The following is a 25,326-nucleotide window of genomic DNA, read 5'->3' on the forward strand; positions in this document are numbered from 1 at the left end:
CATGCCACAGTGATATATGCTCATCCATGTTTATAGCAGCACTGTTGGTAATAGCTAAAACTTGGGAACAGCCTAATTGCCCATCAACTGGAGACTGGATAAAGATGTGGGGTTTTTTTTTCTCATAAAATGGAGTACTACTCAGCCATGAAGATTGAGAAACTACAGATATTTATAGCTATGTGGATGCACATTGAGGCCATAATCTTAAGGGAAATTAATTAATACACACGTAAATACCAGACAGTTTCTTTGGTGTGAAAAACTGAAAGTGTAAATAAGGATCAAAATGTATAACTGATATTGTGTAATAGGAAGAAAAGGTCTAAACGAGTAAGGAAAGTGGGAGGGGTAGAGGAAAGGTAAAAAGGGATGAGAAAAAATATTAGAAAAGGAAAAACATAGATTCAAAATTTTCATAAACAGGGAAGGATGGGGGGGGTGAAAAGAGGGCAAGGGGATGGGAAAAAATAAGAACCAAGACCTGTCATGTAAAGGTACCAGATCTCAATGATAAATGTGACTGTACTGTATAATAAACTTTATTAAGTTTATTAATAAACTTAATAAAAAATTATAGAATGAATCCTATGCATTAAAAGATTTTGGTTTCATTATATTTTTATAAAAATTTTTATAAAGAACTTAAATCCTATATCATCTCCCTACTACTAGGCAGTTTACAGCAAACTGAGGACGAAACGGTGAACAAAACCAGCTCCTAATGGATCAGCACAAAGGCTCCTGCAGCCCGGGTCTTCCCCTTGGATCTCATGAATTCTTCACTTTCACCAAACTCTTACACATGACTGGATTTGCCAAATAAAAGGAGGGAAATGGAGGGTTACAGGCAGGCATTTAAATTGTCCACACTGCCGGTCAAGCCATTCACTAAATTTAGCGGCCCATTCCCTGTCCTTAAGTTGCCTGATCTTCACAACTCCAAAGGGCACCACGACTGCTCTGTCCCTCCCAGTGAACCTTTGTTCTAGGCTACAAATCACTGCCTGCACATTGGTTATTTTCTTATTGTTCAAGTCAGTTCTGCTCACGTAACTTCGCATTCTCATTTTCTTTTGCCCTCCCCTAACTACATGTTTATCCTCAGGGTTCTATTCTCATTTCCCCTGGATGATCACACCCTTCCAATGGCGTCAGTTTCCATCTCTTTGCTGATAACTCCCCATTTCCTCCATCCCAATAGCGTCTCCACTGAATTCCGTGCCCATCTAACTGATCACTGAACCATTCATTTGAGATGAATTCCCAGGCATCCCCAGTTCAACATCTCCCCAGCGAAACCATTAACTTCTCAAACCTGTTTTCTGTTTGCACCTTATCACAGCGCTGTTAAACGCAGTGGGCCTTGGTACCCATTCCACTTGGCACACGGGCACCTCCCTGGCATACTCTCTTCACAACTTGTTGCAATTACTCACTTAATTCTCCATCTGGACTGATGACAGTGGAGGGATTTGATAGCCACCTCCTAGTCAGGATCCCCAGACCCTAGAAGAGAGCTGTGCATAATAAAAGTACAAAATAGGTTCCCCTGAAACAGACTGGATCATGTTAGAGGTTTCTGACCACTGCAAGAAGCCCATGATGCTACTGATTTTACTGCATCTCATGCTCAAAGGGAGCTATCTCATTCCTGCTTCACAGATTCTGCAAAGCAGACTTCGCTTTTCTTCCTTCTTCTTAACTCTGTCGTGTTCTCTCTCCTGCCACTCCACATGACAATACATATTATGCTACCCCAGAACCTGAGCTTTGCCACCCTTATGAAATGCATTCTCTAAAGTTAAAGAAAGTTAATGATTTGCATTTATAATGGCTAACATCTCCTTCTGCAACTATGAGCATTCTTTGTGCATCTGAAAGCTTTTCAAAATCACAAAGTCTCATGCTCACCGAGGCCCAGCATCTGCCTCTCCAATGTTAGTCTAAAGCCTTCAGTCCTCAGGTTCTTGGCTTATCCTAAATAGCACCAACAAAGCTCTGGTAATAGTAGCAGCATAATTTAATAACAAGCACTTGACATATGCCAACATTTTTGTGGGGCAACTTTCCTACATCACATAAACTTGACAGGATGAGGTAAGAAAGATGAGACTTCACTCTTCAAGATGCTGGCAATTTCTGATTTTTCAATAGGGCCATTTGTAGTCACGAGCGTATTTATCACTCCCACCCACTACTCAGCACATTCATTGGGGGTGCAGATCACAGCTCCATTTCTTGGGTTGCTTGGTGGAGTTTTGGGGTCAGGTGAAGTTTTGGGGTTGTTATGGAGGCTGTTTGTTTTGCAGTGCTGGACGCTGAACCTGAGGCTTTTACACTAAGCTGCTCCTCAACCCTTTAAAAATATATATTGTGTCTGTGTGTTTTTTGTTTTTTTTTACTTTGAGAAAGGGTCTAAATCAACTAGGCTGAGCTCAAACTTGTGAGCCTTCTGCTTCAGCCTCCCAGAGTGCTGAGGTTAGAGGTGTGCAGCACCACGCCTGGCAACATCAGAATCTGTTCCTTCCCAGCAATGCACGCTGCAGCACCTTGGACAGGGCTTTGAGGCTCACAACCTTAATGCAAGTGTGCTCCCCTAGAGATTATAAGCTTTGTGACGGGACTATGCACTCTGCTTCTTTTCCTCATGAAAGTATCCAAAACGGTGATCTGAACAGACTAGACCTCTGCGTATGTCCAGACCAGTGCCATGCAGACCTCTGTGAGCACTGACACAGCCGCTCCCCCAGGAACACTCATGAGCCCTGCAGTGACACTGATACTCACTCACATACGTTCTGGATCAGTTCCTGCTGGGACAGCAGGAAGACACAGTGACTCAGAAACCAATTTAAATAGCACTAAAATGCTCAGGTCCTTTCATAAAAGTTGATAATGTATAGAAATTTATTCTGGTCAAGAACTTCCACCAAAGGAAAAATAGCAAGTATGTAAGAAGATAGTCTTTGAACCACATTTTAAATAAGATAATGTTGAGATTAATGAATGTCATATCCAAAGTCAACATTAATGAGAAGTCCCTTGGCTACAGAAATATATTTTCTACTAATACGATTGTGTTGAAGAATACAGCAAATAAACATATATCACATATATCTTCTATGACTGATCACACCAAATGCAATACAGAATATGTAAGTGTGTGTGTGTGCAAAGATATACAAAGTCTGTAAAATGAAAATGGTGAATTTCAAGAACTGATTATCTATTACATAAGATGGACAGTGTGTATGGCTTTGTCTTGAAGTGAGTGCTATTGACTGACTGATTGATTGATCATTGATCACTGTTCCAGGGATGGAACCCAGGGACTCACAAGTGCTAGGCAAGTGCTCTAACCCTAAGCCACAGCCCCGGCATGCAAAGCAGCTGGAGAAGTTTTCTTTTCCCCTTTAAGGTCACCTCTTACTAGAGCTGTGATATCTTCTGCACAAATAAGTGTGCAGTCTTCATGGTTCCAAATAAACCCAGCAAAGCAGGGTTCTGTGGGTGTAGCCTGTTGGTCCAACACAAGCTAAATATCTGAATTGGACTAGAAATGCCCCAGAAGTCTTTCTTCTTTAGACATCAAGATTAAAACCATGCTTTAGAGGAATCTTTCATTTTTAATGTTATAAACAAAAAAAAATGGTCCAGACTGTTGGAGTTTACAATTCTGAATGATAACTCCACCTCATTTGCTAAAATAGAATCATTACACTCACTATTCAGCTGAGTGTGATGCAGGGTAATTACTTGTCCTGTTTTTCACTTCTGTTCAATGGATTTGCTTCTGAAAGACTCCTTGTCAGTTCACCAGAACAGTCATGCCTTTGGAACAAAAAGTCTAAGAGATTTTTTTCAGTCTTCTCAGTGTGAAACTTTTAACCTGATGTTTGTAAATGCTTGGACTTTAGCAACTACATTTCTGAGATTATTTTTCTGCAACCAAATCTGAAAAATGCCAGCTACACATTTTGCCAAGAAAGCAAAGCCAAGTTTTGAGGAGCACTAATTCTTTCTACCTCTTAGCCATCTGATCTGTATCTCAGACCTGCTTCACCACAGGAAGCACTATAATGCTACCCTGGCTTTTGCTGAGAGAAGTCTCCAGGGTGAATTTCATCAGAAAGTGCCTCCCCCAAATGATAAAAATCTGTTTGCCCACAAGTGGCACTCCCTGGAACTCCACTGTTGGGGATATTAGCTGAGATGCTGAAGGCTCCCAAATTTTGAACAATGTGGTCATATACAAGTCCTGTTTCCTATAAAATTCCGCAGATAATTGCCCAAAGCTTCATCTTTTGTTCATATTTTAGAACTGCTACTTCATTTATCTATACGAACTTGAGAAACTCTAGATGTAGAATAACTTTAACAAATATTTATCTCAATCTCTCATTCTGACCTCCAGTCCAAAACTTCATTCTTCTGAACGGGTCTTTGGCCTCATGAGCTTGTGGACTACCCTGGAAATCTGGTCCTGTGTGCTTCTGTTTATCACTCGCGTGACCCTCTGCCTACCTGTGAGCTTTGAAACTCCGCAACACTTAGTAGAAGTTTGGTTTCTGGTCAGGAAGAACAGAGTAAAAACTTCTCAGTTTGGTAATAATTCCCAATGGTCGATCTCTGAAAGATGAGTGTCCTCAAGACGTTATTGCAATTGTTTGCAGCCAGCTGCTGTAGATCGAAAGCTGTGATGTCATTTGGAAGCCAGCAAAGGCTACGCTGCCCAGGCTGCAGGTCAGAGAGCAACTCCCCTGCCTCCCTCGCTCGCCGCCCTTCCATGCCAACAGCAACCACCCTCTGCCATCCAGCCCCACCTTTTATTTCTTATCTTTTGTTTTGTTTTGCAATCCTACAATCTTGTCCCACTCAATTCCTCCCTGCTGGGCTTACCCTGCCTTACCAGCATTTTCACCCTAGTGGCTTTTCTGTCTCGAGTAATCCTTGAAATTACAATGAAGTTTCCATCTGAAGCCCAGTGAGGCTTTTCCAGTTACCAACAGGGCACTCTAGTATCAGTGATACCTGTAAGCTTTGGTTTTTCTTTTTTAAAAAAATTAAGAATCCTATATATGTTCAGCTATTAACCCCGCGTTCACTACGGGCAGAGTAACATAAAGAGAACTTTCCCTACAAATGTCCTCAAAGGAATCTGGAGAAAGATGAACCTTTAAGATTTGGAGCTAACAATTTGGTAATTTTCTCCATCAGGGGTCAACTTAAAAAGGTCTTCCTTGTCTCTGACCACACTTTTTTCCTGTCCCTCCTGATAGTGAGTTTTAATTTACTTCTCCCAGTGCTCAGTTAGATGCTAATCTTCCTTAATGCCTTGAGGAAAGTTAAATATTAAAAGCAGCTGGCTGAGATGAGAACATCCTTCAGGTTAAATTGGTAAAACTGATTTGAGGCCCTACTTTACATCCCATTTTCCAAGGCTGCCTAGACTGTAATTCCTAGTAATTATCATTTGTTCATTTTCTGCAGTATTGACATTTCACTTTATCATTGAACTGCACTGTTAAAAAGGAACAATTTTAATTATTCTCTTTACCAGCCAAGTTAAAAGCAAACCTAAAATAATTGAATGTCACATTGTCTTGCATTGAATAGTGTGTGATATTTTTCTCTGGGCTTTCAGAAAAGTGTATGTGATATTCATAGTCTCCTTGACCTAAACTACTTTTTTAGTTAGCAATTTCTTAGCTTCTTAATATCAGACAATTGACATAATTATATCAGGACTACGTACAAGAGCATTTCATCTTCTTTAATATAAACAGCATCAACAAAAGCAATAATCCTAAAATCAAAATATTTTATATAATATCTTTCTTCTAAAAATGTCAAGGTACGAGATATGTTCACTGTTATAAAGAGATAGGGGAGTAAAAGCAAACATTTACCTACTTTAAAGGCAGGTTATTTGTGTCATTGTATTACTGAACATCCTTAAATAAGATTCTCCCCAGTAGCCTAGAACTGGATTTCTTCAACAATTTGTTTTATAAAGCCCACCTCACATATCCAATATTTTCTGTATTATAAAGATTGGGTATTGAAATTCATAAAAAATAATAGATGTCATTCAATACCATGTCATATGGTATTACATGATTGAGTTCAGTAACCAGATATCTGTGTCAGGACAACGTGAAGAGTCCACAGATAGTGGTCAGGTTGCCCTGGGGAGTGGTGACCATCCATTCATTAAGTTCTCAAAGCGTGTGAACAGCACTGAATCCAAAGTGATAATTGAATGGAGGGGTGGGCTAGGGCCTTACTGGCATCTGTCAAAAATAATTCAGGTATTCAACGAAATCAAAACATTTTATGATGTTTGTTCCAAAGTTTGTTCAAAACACAACAAATAACTGTTTACTTCAAAAGTAAGTTTTATGTTCCTGACAGGGGTAGGAGACCAGTTCCCTAAGGCATGGCGCTGCTTCCTTTCCGGTCCAGCTCAGAAGCAACACAGAGGCTGGTCAGAACTGGGTGGAGGTCAGTGCTCCCCAGGGGACACCGGGCCCATGAGCCCAGGGGCATCCACGGGGTGGGGGTGCTCTGCCTGGTGAGGGGCCAGGGTACCCATGAGAGGGGGCGATCAGCTGGTGCGGGGACCACGGGGTCTTCCCTGTGGGTTGCAGGCAGTGGCAGCAGCAACAATTCAAGATCAGACACAACAAACGACTAGCTGAGTAACACAGGATCACAGGAATCCGGGTTTTACTGCAGGTGAGAAAGGCGCTCTGACAACCGGCACCCAGATCTTTGTCTCGGATACCGTGATCCCTCATCCACTCAGAGAACCACGGCTGCTTGGAGAAAGGGACGATTCCAGGGCTGGGGGAGCAGAAACAGGCATTTAGAACATCAAGCTGTGCCAGAGTGTCAGGAACACTTCTGAGAATAGGCCGAGGAATCCCCGAGGACAGAGGGCTCCCCTGACCAAACCCCACACGGCAGAGGATCGGAACAAACGATTATGACCGGGAATAAGAGTAGGCCTCTGTGAGTCTGCTCCATCAATGAGAAATGATGGAGAACCTCGCGATGGAAATACTAAATACGTATGAACAACACAGGGGCAAGAGGACTTCACGGAATCTAGCTAGCTCCTAATTCACCACATACATTGAAATCACATGCATCTGACAAGAGACAATGCGAAGAGCTTTTTTTTTTTTTCTTGTGTTACTTAGACCTATACTGGGTTTTACTTGGTTGTGATATTTATATTTTATTGATACATCAAGAAGAGGTTATCGTGGTTAAACGTCAACATTTAAATTGCACTGATCCTTTTCATATCCTTTGCAACCTTTTATGCAAAAAGGAGAATTTAAGCTTTTAAATTAAAAGTGCAAACAAACAGGCCTGCATTTTCAAAATATACCAGGGAGTTCACAGGCGACAGAGGCGAAGGCCAGTGTTCTAGATCTTCATCAGGTATCTGAAGGGTTGGGAAGCAACGAGCACAGTTTCTCTGCCAATCCACTCTGGCCGCCTTATTTAACGCAAACAAACTATGGGCTCGTTTCTTTATTCCCTACGTTAAATTTCTTCTTCTTCTCCCTCTTTCTCCCTTCATCTCCTTCTCCTTCTCCTTTGCCAGAGTTAAGAAAATGTAAGTCTTTTGGCACCTTAGCCTGTGCCTGACTGAGACACGTGGGCATCTCACAAGTGGACAGAGCAATTAAGATTTGTGGACTTTTTTTCCTGGGAGAGAGGATCAACTCTTGCAGTTTCTGATCCCCTGCCGTGAAAAGTAAATTTAACACCGATGCCCATCAGCGTAGCCTTCATTTTCCATGAGAAAATGTTCAGAGCAACATATTTTACAAGTTTCACTGTGCCTCATCCGAACTGCCCAGCATATTACAGACAGATTGTAAGTGCTTAATAAAGTGCATGTCCGAGTTGCCAAGTGAATCTAGGGTGTGATGAGGGGCTGGCCGACTCATTAGTACCCACAGAGAGAGGATGCTGTCTGCCAAATCGCACATGCAGATGATGTGAAGCAGGCAAAACCACAGGCGCACCGCTGTCTCCGGATGTCTGTGTCTCCCTGTGCCACCTTTCCCAGACACAACACACATTAAGAATTATGACTTCCTACAACAGAGGGTTAAATCTAAATTTAAAAACATGAAGTCTACATACCACACTGCTATGATGTTTAGTGAGAGCAAAATAGTCTGCATTATAAATAAATACAATGAAAACACATAAAGACTATTTCCCAACCACCTCTTAACATGGGTGTTTGTGCACACGTCTTCAGTATACACTAACATTCTAGCGTGGGAACAGAGGAGCGCGTGTGCGTGAATTGTAAGTGTCTCCACATACACGCAGAGTAGAGGCACATGCAAAGCACTAAATAGGACTCACAAGAAAAACTGGAGACCACTGGAGAAAAGAAAAGGGCCGATGGGAGGGGAGAGGGCAGCAGCTTGAGTACTCCAGACCCTGCTGGAGTGGCTCGGGCAGGCGAAGTCGGCAGTCACGGGCACACGTCGAGGTGAAGGCACAGAGCCCGGACGGAAGTGTCACTGCGTGCTTTGATCTTGGCTCCACTAGAACTCAGGATGCACAGGCCGTGCAGGAGAGGAAGAGGAAAGTGTGGCGAATGTCTGAAAGGATCTGGGCCAGAGCTGCTGTATGCACACTGGTGCCATTTACTATGGGCTGGAGCTTCAGCGCAGGACAGTAGGGGTGTTGGACCAGGGCCCCGCTGGGCGACGTCGGTGTGCGACAGGAGCTGGGGTTGCACTGTGAGGCAGCCTGCTTCGCAGTACTCCACCACCGCCACCACGTCCGCATCTCCACAGGAGTCACTCCTTAACGCCACAGCCCCACCAAGCTCTTCCTGCTGGGGTTCTCGGCGTCCTACGCTGGGCTGCTGTTCGTTTGCGTGCTTACACCACAGACCTGACTTCTGACCTCTCGTCTCTTGAGTTGGCTCACCCTACACTCACAGCAGGGAGTCCTAGTGATCCCTGGTTCATCAGTGCCTCTGTCACCTGGTCTCCTTTCAGCCCCTCCTTCAGGATCCCAACGATTCCCCATGCAGCCCCAGCTCTAGTCTCCCAGGGCCTCCAGATTTGCCCTTGACTCCAATGTTCCTGCACACAGACTTCTAACAAGCATGGTGCCTTGGCTACAGGTTTGGGTCTACTACATCTCCTGTTCGATCCGGGCCCGTGAAGGTCAAGACTGGGTCTTATCTACCTTTTAGTCTCCAGCACCCATCTCAGAGCCTGAAATATAAATATCAGAGATGCAAAGCCTGAATCACGCTATTAAAGTTAATGGCGTTTGCGTAAATTAAAGCTATCCTACATCTATAATAATGCGTAACTCAAATGAACCGATGCTCACAAATCCAGGCCAACAGATGAACTAAACAGGATGATCTTAAACTCTGAAGACATTCAATAGCTTGTATCCACTGTATGTAAGTGTGTCGGTAATTCTATTCTAGAATAGAATTATTCTATTCTATTCTATTCTATTCTAGTGCTGGATACATATTCTATTTTTCTCTGAAAGTCAAGAGGAAATGTTTATTTCTGCTTTCCTGGCCACATCAGTCTCTGATCAAGTGCATTTCCAGAACAGGGCAAGTGTAAGCTATAGATGAGCAGCTGGAGAGTTTAAGAGTGTGAAAAGGAAACAAGAAATGAATAATAAGAAGTGAGAAGAGAACACGTCTTCATTTTGTTCTTTGTCATTGTTTTTAGAAGTTAATGCATTTATCTCTGAAAATAGGCTTCATTGGTGTAAAAGTAGCTTTGTCATATACAAATCTTGCTTGATGGAATGACACAAAAATATCCATATGGCCCAAGCAGATAAAGTAAAATTATTTTTCTTACTTCTTTCTTTTCTTTTTTTTTTTTTTTTTTTTTTTTTTTTTTTGTACCGGGGATCAAACTTGGGTCCTTGTACTTGCGAGGCAGGCAGTGGCACCACTGAGCTAAATCCCCGGCCCTTTCTTATTTCTTTTCCAAAGGAGCTATTGCTTCCAGAATTTCTCTTAAAAGTGCACTCTGCTGCGTACAACTGCCTGGCTGCGGGTGCATGACACTCTCGGAAATCCTTCGTGGTCCGCACGCAGCTGCTTACTTTGACAGCTGGATGAAGTTCAGAGGCAGCAATCGAGGTAGGAAGCCGAGGGGCGGTCCTCAAACACTGCCTCTGCTCGGGAACGGTCGGTGAGGTGAGGGTACATGCACTGCACTCTCTCACTTCTCTCTCTAACTCCGTGCATAATGTTAATCCAGCACAATAAAATTTGTAGGGGAACAACCACAACCGGCGTCACGAGCCCAGAAGGAGGAGCTCTGTTGGAAGGCGGTGATTCTGGGCTCAGTCTCCTGCTGTGCCGTCCCCCACCCAGGACCTCCCGACGCAGCCACTCGGGAGCCAACTCTGTGAGCACCACATGCTAGGCTCTGAGAACTCCTGAACACGTGACACAGCTTACTCACTGTTTTTACATCATTCAATATGTGCACATAAAAATAACAGTTTAGGTGCAGTGTGCTAAATAAAATATAATATTAAAACAAATCTCACCTGTTATCCTTATTAACAGAAGCTACTAGAAAATTTTAAACATGTATGTGGTTTCCAGTAGTGCTTTGAAATGAATTTCTACTGCAAGTAAGATATTTAATATACTCTAGTATACGTAGTAATGTGAAATATTATGTGCAGTGTTATACATAATGAAATTAGTATAATAATATGCTGTATATTATTACATTCTTATTTTAATTTTATGTAAAGTATTACATATGATAATTTATATTGTAGCGTTTTATATGTGTTGTTATATAATATTAATATATATTGTATCTCTCCCCCCTTTTTCTTGATACTGGGGATCGAACTCAGGACCTTGCACTTGGGAAGCAGGTGGTGGAACCACTGAGCTAAATCCTTGCCCTATTGTATCCTTTCGATTATTTTATGAAGCATCTGTCCATAGAGCACCTTTTCATTGCCACTTTTAATTGAAATTACAATGAATCACACTTTTCTTTTTTATGAATGTGCAGAAAAACTTTCAGGAATAATCATGAGCACAAATAAAAAGTAAAAATGCTCATGTATTTTTGGAGAGGCAGAAATGTCCCCCCCCCCGTTCCACAGAAAAAGTAGTAAGAGGGTCAGACAGCGCAGGGTCTGGTGAGGCTGAGGGGAGCTCAGGGCTGCGCTCCCGGCCTAATCAGAGCCCCATCAGATCGGCTCTGCAGACGCGCAGCTCACAGAGCTTCACTCGGGCTGCCCAAGAAACCAGAAGGAGAAAAGACAAAAAATAAAGCCAGAGGCCACGGAGATACGGTGGATGGGACGGACTCTCGCCCTGAAAGAGGGGGCCACGCAGCCGAGCTGGGGTGTGAGGGGCCTGTCTCTGAAGCCACACCCACACCGAGAGGGCTCCTGCGGTCAGACTTCAGGGGAAGCTGCATCGAGCTTTCCATCCGGAGTGCGAGACGAAGAGCTGCAGTATTTACTGCTTCATCTTTTCCACCCTTCATCCTTTAGAGGAGATGTTTCTAAACAGTTCTGGAAGCAGAGGGATGGGCACACACTGGCCTGAGGCCACCACAGCTGTCTAAAGCATCCAGTCTGGGTGATCACAAGATAGGGACCCCTGAGACGGAAAGTACAGGACCTCTGACTCCCACTGCTGGCGCCTGCGGCAGGCTCACTCTGGCAGAGAGCACTTAGGCTACCGCTCCGTGCTTCAGAGAACACGGTTTGACCTATTTTTGCCTGTACCCACGAAACTGAGACAGAGCTGTGTTATTTATAATGGGCTTCTGTTCGAACTCATTCTGGTTGTTTTATGAAGTCTACGCTATATCCAGTATGGAAGGGGCAAGGAACTCAGGAAGGTGAGAGGCCAGAGAAGAAACAATCAATCCAGTGCCTCTTCGGGACTCTACCAGTGCTACCTTATGTTATTTGAAAATAAACCCCGCTCCGTTCTCTCTCCCATGAAACCACTGCACCAGGAGGGTGGAATGAGACACGCCTGGTGCTTGTGTCTGATTTTAACATCTTTGGGGCTTAATCATAAAGCTCTCAAAGGCTCTGCCGACTCGAGTCCCCTCTCGCCAGCCTTCTCATCCGCTTTTCTTTTGGATGTGACAGCTGGTTGCTCATGCAGTGTGCATAATACATGGTGAAAAGTTCCAGGGAAAGGGGAAAGAGGAGAGGGTTAACCAATTCACTTTTTCTCTAGCTTAAAAATTTCTTCAAACTGCCATTTCCCCAACAGGGGACAACCCACACATATACGGTCACCTTGTGGAGACAAAATGCCTGCGAATGTTAGCAAATGTAAAATAAAGCCATCTGTGGATGTCATGTACTTATATTCCTTAAGTAGGCAATGTATCATGAGACCCAGTTCAGCCAATCATTCCTAATAATTTCATGGCTGAAAGCACTTGTAAAGTCTTTGTAAGGTTTAATCCACTTATTGAAAGTGAGGCAGGCTCTAACTTGGTAATTTTTAATTAGGTTCCCTTCAAAAAATCACTAGCAACAGCATCACGCTCCCCACGACCCATGAAAGCTGCAGGGAGCACGTGGGCAGCCCCCGTAGCCAGGTGTCTATTGTAGAATAGAAACTACACAGTGTGTTTCCATTTTGATGCCCTTTCAGCTGTATGGTGTCTCTAAGCCATGAACTTGTTTATTCCAGTGGAGCAGAAGCATCCCAAAATGTTCCCTTCTCAAACGACAAAATCCACAAACTTTGCTCTACACGTTCTCACTAATACCTAGATTAACATTTAAGTGCAAGAGACAGTCGCAGGGCTCCTAGGACCTCTCAGTGTGTGACACTGTGGGAGGAGGGACAGGAGGACCTGCTGCCCCGGGCGACCTTCTCCAAAGTCCTCGCAGCTCAGTGCCACTTCGTCTCCGATGCACCATGCCCAAAGCACACCACAGTGTCAACAATGCCCATTTTCATCAGCTGTTCTCAGACAAAGGCCTACTATCTAGAATATATAAAGAACTCAAAAAAATCAGGTTCCCCAAAAGAAAGACCAGATTCAAAAATGGGCATCTGAAATGAACAGACATTTCTCAGACAAAGAAGTAAAAGCAGTAAATAAACATATGAAAAAATGTTCAACATCAGTGGTCATTCAACAGATGCAGATGAAAACAACACTGGGACTCCACCTCACCCCAGAAAGAATGGCTGCTATCATGAAATCCACCAATAACAGACATTGGTGGGGTTGTGGGGAGAAAGGAACCCTTCTTCATTGTTGGTGGGAGTGCAGACTGGTGCAAAGATTGTGGAAATCAAGATGGAGATACCTCAAAGAACTAGGTTTAGAGGTCCCATTTGACCCAGCTATTCCTCTGCTGGGTATCTTCCCAAAAGAATTAAGAAGAATTATACCACAGTGATATGTGCTTACACATGTTTATAGCGGCACAATTTGTAATAGCTAAAACTTGGAAACAGCCCAATTGCCCATCAACTAATATACATATATATATATAGATAACAAAATGGAATACTACTCATCCACAAAGAACGAGAAACCAGAGATATTTATAGCAAAGTGGATATAACTGAGGCTATACTCTTAAGTGAAATTAATAAGACACACATGTAAATACCGAATAGTTTCTCTCGTGTCAAAAACTAACAGTGTAAATCAGGATGAAAACGTAAAATTGATAATGTGTAATACGAAGAAAAGGTATAAAAGAGTAGAGGAAGTGGGAGAGGTACGGGAAAGGGAAAAAGGGGAAAGAAAAAAATAAGAGAAAAGGAAGAAAATGGAAACAATGTCTTTATAAACAGGTAAGGGTGGAGGGGCTGAAGGGAGGGCAGGGACAAGGGGTAAAAATAAGAACCAAGATATGTCCTGTAAAGGTACAAGATCCCAAAGATGAATGCAACTGTACTGTAGACCTAAAATACAGCAATAAACTTAATAAAGATTTTAAAACTGCAAAGAGTCTTCCTGTCACAAAACCGCTCAGGAACAAAGACTACTCATCCAGCATCCGACTCAGTGTCTCCAACTTTGACTGCACTTTACAGTCCTTGCTCAGATTTTAAAAACTGAAATGTGAAATTTTTTTTACCCTGGTGAAAATTTTAAATAGCTCACATGCCAAACTACTCAATGATAAAAATTAACCGGGCCTTAAATATTAATCACATTAATATGGATCTATAAGCCATAGTAGGATCACAAAAACCACCCACATAAACCCAAATAAACAAAATTAAAACTTTATTTCTGACTTGACAGAGAAGGAAATTCACCCCTTCCACCTTTATCGCTGAGGTATAAGATACGCTAACAATGAAAACAAGCATGGAAACCTCGCGTTATTTCTGTCAGTGATGTCGAATATTTTAGAACTTTCAATAATAACAAACAGCCAGCTGGGCCACACGTGCCACGGCCTTTCAGACTGACCCAGATTTTCTGAACTGGAATTCTCCCGCTTCTGCTGAACTGAATCAGCTCATGTCCTTACTTGTTTGTGCATTCGCCCCAACAAACATCCGAGCACCCATTAGAGTGGGCACTCAAGTTACGACCGGCCTGACGTATGAACTACTTGGGTTACACCAGACTTTCAGTTTTAACTTATGACCAGAGTCTTGAGTTACGACCTGAATGCTGGCCGCTTAGCCTTCCAGATGGTGTCAGATACAGCTTTAGCCCTTAAAGAGTCTGGAAGGAGCCCGACAGCCCCCTTTCCTGAGTGGGGTGAACCGAGAAAGCCTGGGCCAGCGTCTCTCTTGGGACACTGAGATCGCCCGTGTACGGGAGAGAGACTCTGAAGGCCGTGGAGAGGAGCCGAAGCCGTCACTGACCAACCTGAGTTACAACCAGCCCTAGGGAATGAAATCTGTCTTAAGTCAAAGGTCCACTGTATACCAAGCACTTTTCCACTTGGTGTTTGTAAGGCACAGTGGCAGAAATTCCTTCCCTTCTGAATAACACCGCTAGGAAGGGGCAGTAAAGAAGAATATGTTGCAAAGGAACAGAATGGGCCACATAAGGTGCTAGATTTTGGTGCAGGAAAGTCCGGAGCTGGAGGTAGAGAAGCGTCAACTTTAAACAGCTCCTGTTGGCAAAACGGTGAGCGATGAAAAGACCTGAGGATGGCAGGAAGCTCTTGCTGGCAGGAGGCTCGGGCAGTGCGTGGCCCGTGTGTGGGAGAAGCAGGAGGCAGAGAGCGGGGCCCAAGTGGCCGAGCAAGGGGAGGGCAGAGAGGAGGCCCGAGCACAGCGGCTGCACCCTACAGAACCCGTGTTGTTCCAGCGCTTCACGGACTCCAGCCCGCACTCTGAGGGCCAAGGGCACCCTGGGAAGCTTCTAGGTGGAGAAGGGACCTGACAGGATTCCCGCTTCAGAGGATGACTCAGGCAGCTCGGACGAGAAGAAACTCAAGCCAGAGCAGGGCGACAGCAGGGGGACAAGTTTGGAAGCGCCTGGTACAATCCCAGCAGAGCTAATGGTGGGCAGGGCTGGATTCCTGGTGCCTTTTCAGATCCATGCTATGGGACCATTGACAGGCTGAATATAAAACAGGTGTGAGAGAGAAGTCAGGGAGTCATTTCCTCTATGCAATCGCCCCCGTTGCACTCAATCAGACCTAGCAATTCCCATTTCTGCAGACCACTGCACACTAAACACCATAGAGCACCCACCCTGTACTAATTAGCAGTAGATACAGCCGGGCCTCACTGGCCAATACACTTCTCCTTCAGGGTGAATGTTAAGACTTCTTAAAAGTTTTATCAAGTGCTCCTCGGCCCAAGTCCAATGTACCATGGGCCATCAAAATATACACAAATCAGCAAATACTTGAGGAATGAAGTCGGTGTGCCTGTGCCTCCTCTGGGTGACATAATGGTCCCTGCCTGCCATGCAGAAACCCTTGTTTCTCTTTACTCAGACTGTCTTGTCCTGCGGTGAATTCACACTTATGACAAGGTCTGCATGCCAAAGCCGTGACTTCAAAGTGGGAAAAGCAATTCCTCTCCTGCCCTGCTGATCTGTGTCCCTGCTCTCTCGTCTAATAATTCAGAAACGTGTACTGAACACACAATAGTACTCACTAAATGGAACTTATATTTAGGCAAACATCTGTCCAAACAGACAGATTCTCAAAGTATAGTAGAAACGACAAGAGTATGTGCACGTGTATGTGTGTGTGCATGTATGTATCTATATATTTGTGTGTATGTGATACATGCATGGGTGTGTGTGTACAAACACACACACAGAAATGTACCACTGGATGGTATCATAATGCCCTCCCTAAAAGAAGGATTTCAGCTTCTGACACAGGAGCACCAGGAAAGTAAAGAGGCCACACAGACGACAGGCACAGGCACCTGTGAGAAATCCCATGGAAAGTATCATATTCAGACCCACAGTTTCCAGTTTTGCAATGGATTCCATTGCTTAGTAAGATTCTCCGATGTAACTGTTGGCCTACCCAGCGCACTATTTCATAAAAAGGTTTTGCTTGGAAGACATTTAAGTGCTCATAGTTTCGGAGAGACTAAAAAAATAACAAAACCCCAAATGCATGTCTGCATATGACTTTGCTTAATGAATAGGCTATAATCTGCTTTATACATTATATGAGAAAATTATAACACATGCAAATATAGCTTTGAAGTACAATGTCTAAGAACAGTTAAGTAGAATCATGTGAAACTGATTCTTGTTTCTCTTTACTCAAGACTGTCTTGTACTGCGATGAATTCACACTTATATGACAAGGTCTGCATGCTGAAACCATGGTTTCAAAGTGGGAAAAGCAATTCTCCTGCCCTGCTGATCTGTGTCCCTAAACTGAACTTATATTTATCAACAATACTGTACATTCAACCTAATAAATTTTAAAGTTAATAGTGACTTATCTTACTTTAATATTATGCCTTGGTGTTCTAAGACCTAACTTCGGTTCAAGATTTCTTCCCATAGAAAGTTTACATATAAGCCAGGCACGGTGGAGCACACCTTTCATCCCTGCATTCTGGGAGGCGGTGGCAGGAGGATCACAAGTTAAAGCCAAGCCTGGGCAACTTAGTAACAGTGGAAGATCCTGTCTCAAAATTCAACAATAAAAACAACTAGGGATGTAGCTCGGTAAGAGGAAAGTCTACATATAAAGCAGATTCTGTGTCCCTCGATGCAATCCTGAACAAATGCACAGAAACACAGCCCTAGATACAGAAAGGCTGTGAGCAGAAGCTGCCTTTTTATAGTAACAGGAACGTCTGGTCACACTATTTAAAGTTCGTCCTTAGCTTCCTTAAAAAGCACTTTACTTTTATTTAAAATACTTTTGTTTCAAGTATTACTTTGATGCTTCTCTTGTGATAAAACCACTAGTAAACTCTAAATACATTAAATTCAGATAATGCACTGAAATCTGGAAACTAGTATAAGACTCACTGACCCTGAATGTGACACCTACAGTTTAAATATCCCAGATTAGGATTATTATTTTAACTCTTTTGTTGGATTATATTATTAATAGAGTAGGACATGTGAAATTTAAATCTCCTATTGTTTAAATCTCCTATTGTCTTCCTTGAATTGGGAAATCAGTGTTCAGTCTCCCACTGAATTTGACAGGATAGCAGATGGTGTAACACAGGAGAAACACTCCTTCATCTCAGTGGCCCAAGGTAGCAGAAGGTGGTTGTCTGCCTGCCCCCCGCCCAGCAGCCGGAGCTCTGCTCACCGATTGCTCTGGGATGGGGCGGACACAGAGGGCAGTGCCTCCTGTGGTGACCGTGCCAGAGGCAAGGCAGACCTTGCAAGACTGGGAGTAACTGAAGATTCCTCCTGTTTGCTCACGTCAATCCCACCCACAGCTCAGGGCCCAGATGTTTTATGTGTCTCCCAGCCATCACAGGAAGCGGAAATGCTCTTGGAAGGGGAGACAAATGGTAGTAGTTCGTGAGCGCTACTGATGCCCACTGCTTTTCCTGTAGGAAGAACAGGCATCTTCCCTGTTCCGAAATGAGAGAGCCAGGGTGTGTGCATGTGTGTGTAAATGTGCATGTACACACACACACACACACACACACACACACACACACACACATGCATGCACATAACCAGAAGCTGTTCTTTTGGTTCAATCCAACTCTGAAATGGGAAGCACTAAGCTCACTCTAAAATTAGGGCCCCACCCATGAGCACTAAACAAATCATCACACTTCAGTGCAAAAGTGGACCAAATTATTGTGATCAGACTTCAAAGAGTCCTTCCTACTCTCAGTCCCAAGCAGCCATAAACAAACCAGTATTTCTTTAGAAACAGTCATGTAGAAAGGGACCTAAAAAAATTCATTCGTTGGTCCATCTTTGAAAACATGTGCCTGTGTTCTCAGCAAACATAATTTGATTTTCTTCATAAAGCTGACTGGTTTTAGCTCCAAATATAAGTAAGCACAGTACTTTGTCTTGACAAAGAAAATACAAGAGAAATTTCAAAGGTAAAGTTCATGGGCAACCATTTTTCCTAATACAAAATCTTGGAACAGGCAATAGTTTCAAAACAACCAAAGGAGATAGAGGCCATTAGATCTTGGTGCACTAAATCCCCATAATGTGATTTCTAACTACAGAAAATGAAATTATTTCCGAAGTGCTTTGAGGCAAATGCGATTAGCTTATTTTCCTATTATGTACAAACAAATAGGAAAAATTAGCCTGCATTTCTATTACCAGATGATATACTTTGAAATACCTGGAGTTTTGCTCCAGAAGGCACAATTTATGAATAATAACAGTCCAATCTAAAATCTAAAAAAAAATAGGAATCTCCTAAATGCTTTTTAAGATAATAATTCAGTTACTTGGTTTAATAACGGGAGGAATTTGTAGGGCCTCTATGACAGTTGCGACACAGGACACCAGAGAAGCTGAGGGCGTAATTCAAGAAGGGAATTAAGACAATACTATTGCAAGTGGATTTAGGGAATATTTAATGTAGAAATTTGTCTTCGGGTCCACAGAAGATCTAGCAGATGTGAAACTCTATACTCATTTTTTCCAGACATTCTTCTGCACTATGATTTTGTAACTGAACGCTAGCAATATACATTTTCTCAATGTTTTATCTTTTCTTTTGTACGCAGTTATTTCAACCAGACAAAATGTTTAGACAAATACACATTCAGTATTTTCATGCTTGATCAAGAACAACATAGGATACACAGTAGTTTTATTGGAGGTAAGCACTTGACACGAATCTCTTCAGAATCACGGAGGAAAAGACCCAGGACTTAGTAAGCACTCAGCCACCACACACACTTTTCCCATGCACCTTTACACACCCGCAGAGGAGGTGCCACACCCTCTTTTGCAGGTGAAGGGAGACCCCCGAGCGATGAGGTGTCTGGGTGACATACGCAGAGCTATTAAATCGTTGCGTTAGCATTAAAGCTCAGATCTATGCTCCCCAAAGCCTGTGCATTTTTCAGGATGCTCACAAATCATTTCCATTCACTTAAAAGTGTGCTAAAGCTTTCGATTTCAAGATTTGCTCATTTATTTTCTGATACCCTCTTAGATCTCTTTTTTCTTTCAGAGTGCTGTAATTTTCAGAGTAGAGGTCTTTGATTTCTTTTGTAGGTTGGTTCCTAGGTATTTCAATTTTGGGGGTGATACTGTGACAGGAGCTGTTTCTCCAGTTCCTCTCAGGGAGCCTGTTATTTGTGGACAGGAAGGCCATTGGTTTTTGTGTGTTTTCCTTGTATCTGGCTACTCTACTGAATTTGGTTATTAAGTCTAGAAGACTTTTGGTGGAGTTCTTGGGGTCTTCTATGTAGAGTATCCTGTCATCTGCCAATAATGACAATTTAACTTTTTCATTCCCTATCTTTGCTCCTTTCATTTCTTTCTCTTGTCTAATTGCTGTGGCTAATGTTTCCAGAACTACACTGAACAGGAGTGATGATAGTGGGTGTCCTTGTCATGTTCCTGATTTAGCAGGAAGCATTTCAGTGTTTGACCATTTAGTATGATGTCGGACCATTGCACAATTACTGAACAAAGTAAACTTCGCACACTGTTCTCTGTAGTTACACAGCACAAAACACTTCAGGTTTGGGACCTTATTTCTAAAGCGGGGGGAGAGGGAGAGACGGAGCTGCATGGCCACCAGGAGCACTTAGAGACGGCCTGGCATGGTGGACAAGGCAGGGCCATCTGGGCTGGTCCCTGAGTCGAGGCTAACTGGGAACAACCTTCAGCAAGTCGCCTCTCAATGCTTTATTGCCCTTTATTGTTATTTGCTCTTTCCTTTTTATTCTCCTTTCCAGATGTTCATTTACCAGCTGAATGATCACCTGCTGAGACAAGCCCCAGACTGGCAAGAGCGGAAACTGTCTCTTCAACAGGAAGCCAGAGGCAACAGGCCCGCAGAGGGCAGTTGGTGCCAGACTGCACTGACACCCCCAAAGCAGAGAGGGGCACCTACGCCCGTGGGACAGAGAAAGGCCCTACTGAGGGCCTTAGTGCTGACAGCCACTGGGCTCCAATCTGCCTCTATTTTATTTTACTCTTACCCTGTGGTCAAATCGTCATATGCATCAAAATATAAAGCTTAGAAGTTTTATAATCACTGTATGCTATGTTTATAGTTCCACTTCAGTCCGTTTTAGCTACTTTATTTATCTCAATAAGTTAAAATGACAACAAACAATAACATTAAACTGATAAGAACAGATGCTACACTTGATCTTAGCCAAAAGGCCGAGAAGCGATACAACAAACAATTAACATTAAGAAAAAGATTATCACTAACAGTATTTCCCTTTCCTTTCAATGTTAGAAGTAAATGTCATACGCAATATATATTTGGTCTGAAGATAAAAAGCAGAGAGGGAAGAAGGGACCGGTCCAGTGTGAAAAGAAAGAAAAAATAATGGCAGGTTATTATAAAATTATTCTCCAATCAAACAGTAAATGCCTTCTTATTCCAAACTTTTTCCATCCCTCGAAGAAGAAAAGTCTCAACATTAAAATATCAGGAAGGAAAGGTGCTAGCGATGGAATCCTCCTGATAAGGAGTTGGCCTCGAACTGAAGACAGCATTCATCATACTGCAAGCGCCTGGTCCACACTTTCTGAATGAACGGAAAGAAGGACTCAGGAATGGATTAGACATCACAGGACTCTAATTCCCACCGGATCTCTATGCCTACGGTTCTCCCTTCCCCGCCACTGACTCAATGTAGTCCACAGCCTGCCGCCCGTCACACACCATGCCCACTGCCGCCTGCCCACCAGCACCAAGGCTTGGGGCAGCCACTGCTCCCCCTGCCCTTTTCCTGTGTTCTTTCCTGTGTTGGGTAATCTTACCCAAGGTTAGAATCTCAGATGGCATTCTTTCTCTTTTATGCCCTCAGATTAGGAATTACTAAATTCTATTTTTTTTTTCTGCCCTGAAAATGTTTTTTTTTTTTCTTTTTGGTTTTTTTGAGACAGGGTCTCACTATGTAATTGAGACTGACCTGGAACTCACTATGTAGCCCAGGCTGGTCTTGAACTCACAGCGATCCTCCTGCCTCAGCCTCCTAAATGCTGGGATTACAGGCATGTGCCACCATGCCTGGCTTTTTCTGAAAATGTTTTTTAAATCCACACTTTCTCCTCTGTCTCTCCCAACTGATTTATCTGTATCCAGCTCTGTTTGCTTCTCTCTGTCTTTGCCACGGTTGCCAAAAGAATTCCTTCCACTTGCTTAAAATCTGTCCATGGCTCCCCGAGGCTTTCCGAATAAAGTCTAATTTTTATAAAAGCATATAAACTTCTCATATTAAGAGCACTGCTATAAGAAACGATAAAGTGCTCTACTGTAAAATTTCCAGGACCCAGCCTGCACCTGTCCTGTAACTGCTTATTTCTGGCCAAGATAAAGAGTCTTCAAGTCCTGAAACAGTCATTGTTGCCCCGAGTGAAGCTCAGAAGAAACCTAAGCTGCCACCAGGAAATGTGATGAAGAGAATAGTGTTCCTCCGCATTCCTGGTCCCTCCAGGGTAGGAGGACTTGTTCGGGGACAGGCCTTTCAAGGCTGTTTCACACAGCTGAAAGGTGTTTTCTGCATATTAAGCCAATTCATTAAAGCAAGTGTCTCTACCTGCATACATATCTCCGGACTAAAGAAGTAATTTTGACAAGGAAGGGTGGCCTGGTCACCCAGCACTGTGGCCAGCAGCCCAGCAGTGACGGGGGCCACCACGCTGGTGTTTGTCTCAGACTCGGGGGATTTCAGAATCTGTGTGCACAGGCATTGACCCCAGCAGCACAGAAGCACAGCTAGCACGCTTGAGAAATGCAAACAGGAACTAACAGGGCCCACCCGCGTCTGCGGAAAGAACGCTTACTTCCCCGCCAGCCCCTCGGCCAGCACAGACCTCACCGTCTGAGTGTTGTGGGCACGTCTCACTCCTATGACACCTGCCTCAGGCAGCAGAAACACAGTGCTGTGCAGAGTCCCTAAGTTAGCTTCATCTCCTCAAGCAAAGAGGGGTTCAATGACAATTAGTCATGGCCATCTTTACCTCAGAATGTATGTCTGGTGTTCATTACAACTTAAAGATGAAATACTTTTCAGAAATGTGTACATTGCCAGTGAAAAATAACAGAGTTCATTACGCATTCCTAGAGGAACACTGAGCTATAATTTTATCCGACACTTCTGAAACAATGTAGTGTTGTTCCAACTAATTGTTTCTTCTTCAAGTATTTCAGACTGGTTAGCCACATGGATATGTTTTATTTCAGTGTGTGGATGGAAAACAGTATTTTTCCTGGCTTCCAAACATCATAATTTCATTAAAATTTTTCTTCATTGGAAACAGCATGTTTCATCACCAAAAAATGAAACAGGGCTATATATAATAATCTCTATATGTTTATATCTTACCAATATGGTTGAAACAGATTTGTTTTTTTAAAAAAAAAAGAATATGAGGCTGAGGTTTATAATTAGGCAAAATCTATTCCTTCAGGAAATATACATGCTTAGTATAGGAATCTGATTCTGTATTTTTATAACCTGTACTAGTTATGTTTTTATGGAGATAATTCTATTATTAAAGACATTTGGCAATTTCATTCATGAAAACTAAAAATTGGCAGACAAATTTTGTGGCCTTGCAGTATAAATCAGTGTTGGAGTCTACTCTGTGCATGTGTGGGGGCCCTGGGTTCCATCCTTAGCCCCACGGCAGAAGGGAGAGGAGGGGAGGGGCGAGGGAGACAGGGAGAGGGGTCCTATTGTTTCTGAAGATTTCAGAAGCTTTGAAAAGTTGGAGGCTCTGGGATGCTGAGATACGGAGAGTAAAGCATTCTTACCAACGAGTCACCTCCTCCCCACTGGCTCTACAACCGAAGATGACAATTAGAATACATTCAGTAGGTTTTAATTGAATTATAGATTTCACTGACTTATTGGAAAGACTAATATTCTCTTTTCATTGCCACAGAAATTTGAGTACTATTTTACTTCCAAAAGCTTCATTCCTGAAATCTTCAGATCAATTATAAACTGCTTTTCTCTTCTTTCTCCACATTCTTGGTTGGATTTGCAATCTTGCTCTGCATGTCCTTAAATTGCATTATAAATCTGAAAACACCCATCTGCTTAAACAAAAATTCTTTCTTCCACTGGCTCAGCTCTCTGGGGCAACTGCAGCTTCAGAGGCGGCACATAAACCTGTGGCCGTGGCCTCTCCTCACATGGCCTGTCCATGGATCCAAGCGCCAGGAAGGACACGTTACTCAGAAACACAAGGTGGAAGTCACACAATTTGTGGTGAAGAATAAGAAGGGCTCCTCCTCTATGTTTAATAGTATGAATTAGCTCAAACTTTTAATTGAAAGTCATGAAGAGCCCTCGTAGATAGGCACACACCCTAATATTTGATACCCAACATAGCAGTTACTTAGGTAAATAAATTCACTGGAAGGAATAGCGTCATGGTCTGAACTGTGTCCTCCTGAAAAATGTATGTTGAAGCCGTAACCTCTGAGGTGGCCGTAGTTGAAGACGGGCGTTTAAGAAGATACTCGAGTGAGGTCCTCATGCAGTAATGGGGTTGTTAGAAGAGTGTTAGGAGACACCACAGCCCTCGCAGTGCATGCTGGGGCACAGAAGGAAGGCTACCCCAGCCACAGTGAGCAGGTGGCAGCTGCGAGCCAAGGAGGGAGGCCCCACCAGAGCCCAACCCCGTCACCACCATCTTGGACTTTACGGCTTCCAGAACCGTGGGAAGATGTGTGTACGAGTTGCTTAGACCTCAAGCGTGTAGCGTTTTCTAACAGCCGAGCAGGCGGTTCGCTGAGAGGGCTGCCTTGCTAGCACCTGGGTGAAGGTGCTAATGCTTTGCTCCAGTTTGTCTCACTATGAAAAGTAGTATCTTTTCCTAATACAAAAAGTTTAAACTTCAAATATTCTATATCAATTTCATCATTGTCACAAGGGCATCAAATCCCTCCCTGTAAAATAGTGGTTTTCAAACTTTATGAGTGTGATGCACAGAAGTACTAGTTTGCACATATGTATGTGAAGAGTATATTGTACATTTATAATTACGTGCATGCATACTTTTCCTAATGATCACACTAATACTACTTTTCTTAATTAAGAAACTATATGAGATGCGTTCTGTCAATCTGTGTGTGTGTGTGCGTGTGTGTGTGTGTGTGGTGCGTGTGTGTTAAATCCATCTGAAAGCCAGTTGATGGCTAGATGTTTGAGCAGTTCTATTTCTTACCTATGGTACCCAAAACATTTCTTAGCTACAATTTCCTTTATAGTCTTAGCACATCAATATCCTTAAAAGTGCATATAAAGCTGAAAAAAAGCCTATCTCTTTCACACACACACACACACACACACACACACACACACACACACTTTAAGACTGAGGTGAATCCAATCCATTCAGATCCTGTTCAAAAGACTTTCAACAAAATTTTAGTATATTAGGTGTAGCGTTTTCTTGACTTCACATAATAACAAGACCTGCTTTTCACGGTACAACTCAAATGCAGATTCGCACAAGTACAAAGACCAAATATGCGAATTCCCAGTTGAGAATACCACATCCCAGAAGGAAGGGAGGACCCTGGCAGTCCTGCGGGTCTCCTCAGGCATCTTGAGTAACAATAAAAATTGTATGACTTGAGAAGATTCAAAGAAAACGAAGAAAATATTTGTAGAGAAGAATGGACAGCTATTCCGGTTCTTTCGGTATGTGTTAA

The 25,326-nt window shown here is 43.0% G+C and overlaps 1 protein-coding gene and 1 pseudogene across 3 annotated transcripts in view; both read right to left on the minus strand.

Annotated features, from left to right (window-relative positions):
- The window catches only part of Kcnk2 (potassium two pore domain channel subfamily K member 2), a 173,750-nt gene that overhangs the window by 8,030 nt on the left and 140,394 nt on the right, over positions 1 to 25,326 (minus strand). The window lies entirely within an intron of this gene.
- Positions 20,691 to 20,819, minus strand: LOC117285630 (annotated as a pseudogene).

Source organism: Fukomys damarensis, unplaced genomic scaffold (assembly GCF_012274545.1).
Source record: "Fukomys damarensis isolate Sample0158 unplaced genomic scaffold, DMR_v1.0_HiC HiC_scaffold_11, whole genome shotgun sequence".
In the NCBI taxonomy this organism is placed as follows: domain Eukaryota; kingdom Metazoa; phylum Chordata; class Mammalia; order Rodentia; family Bathyergidae; genus Fukomys; species Fukomys damarensis.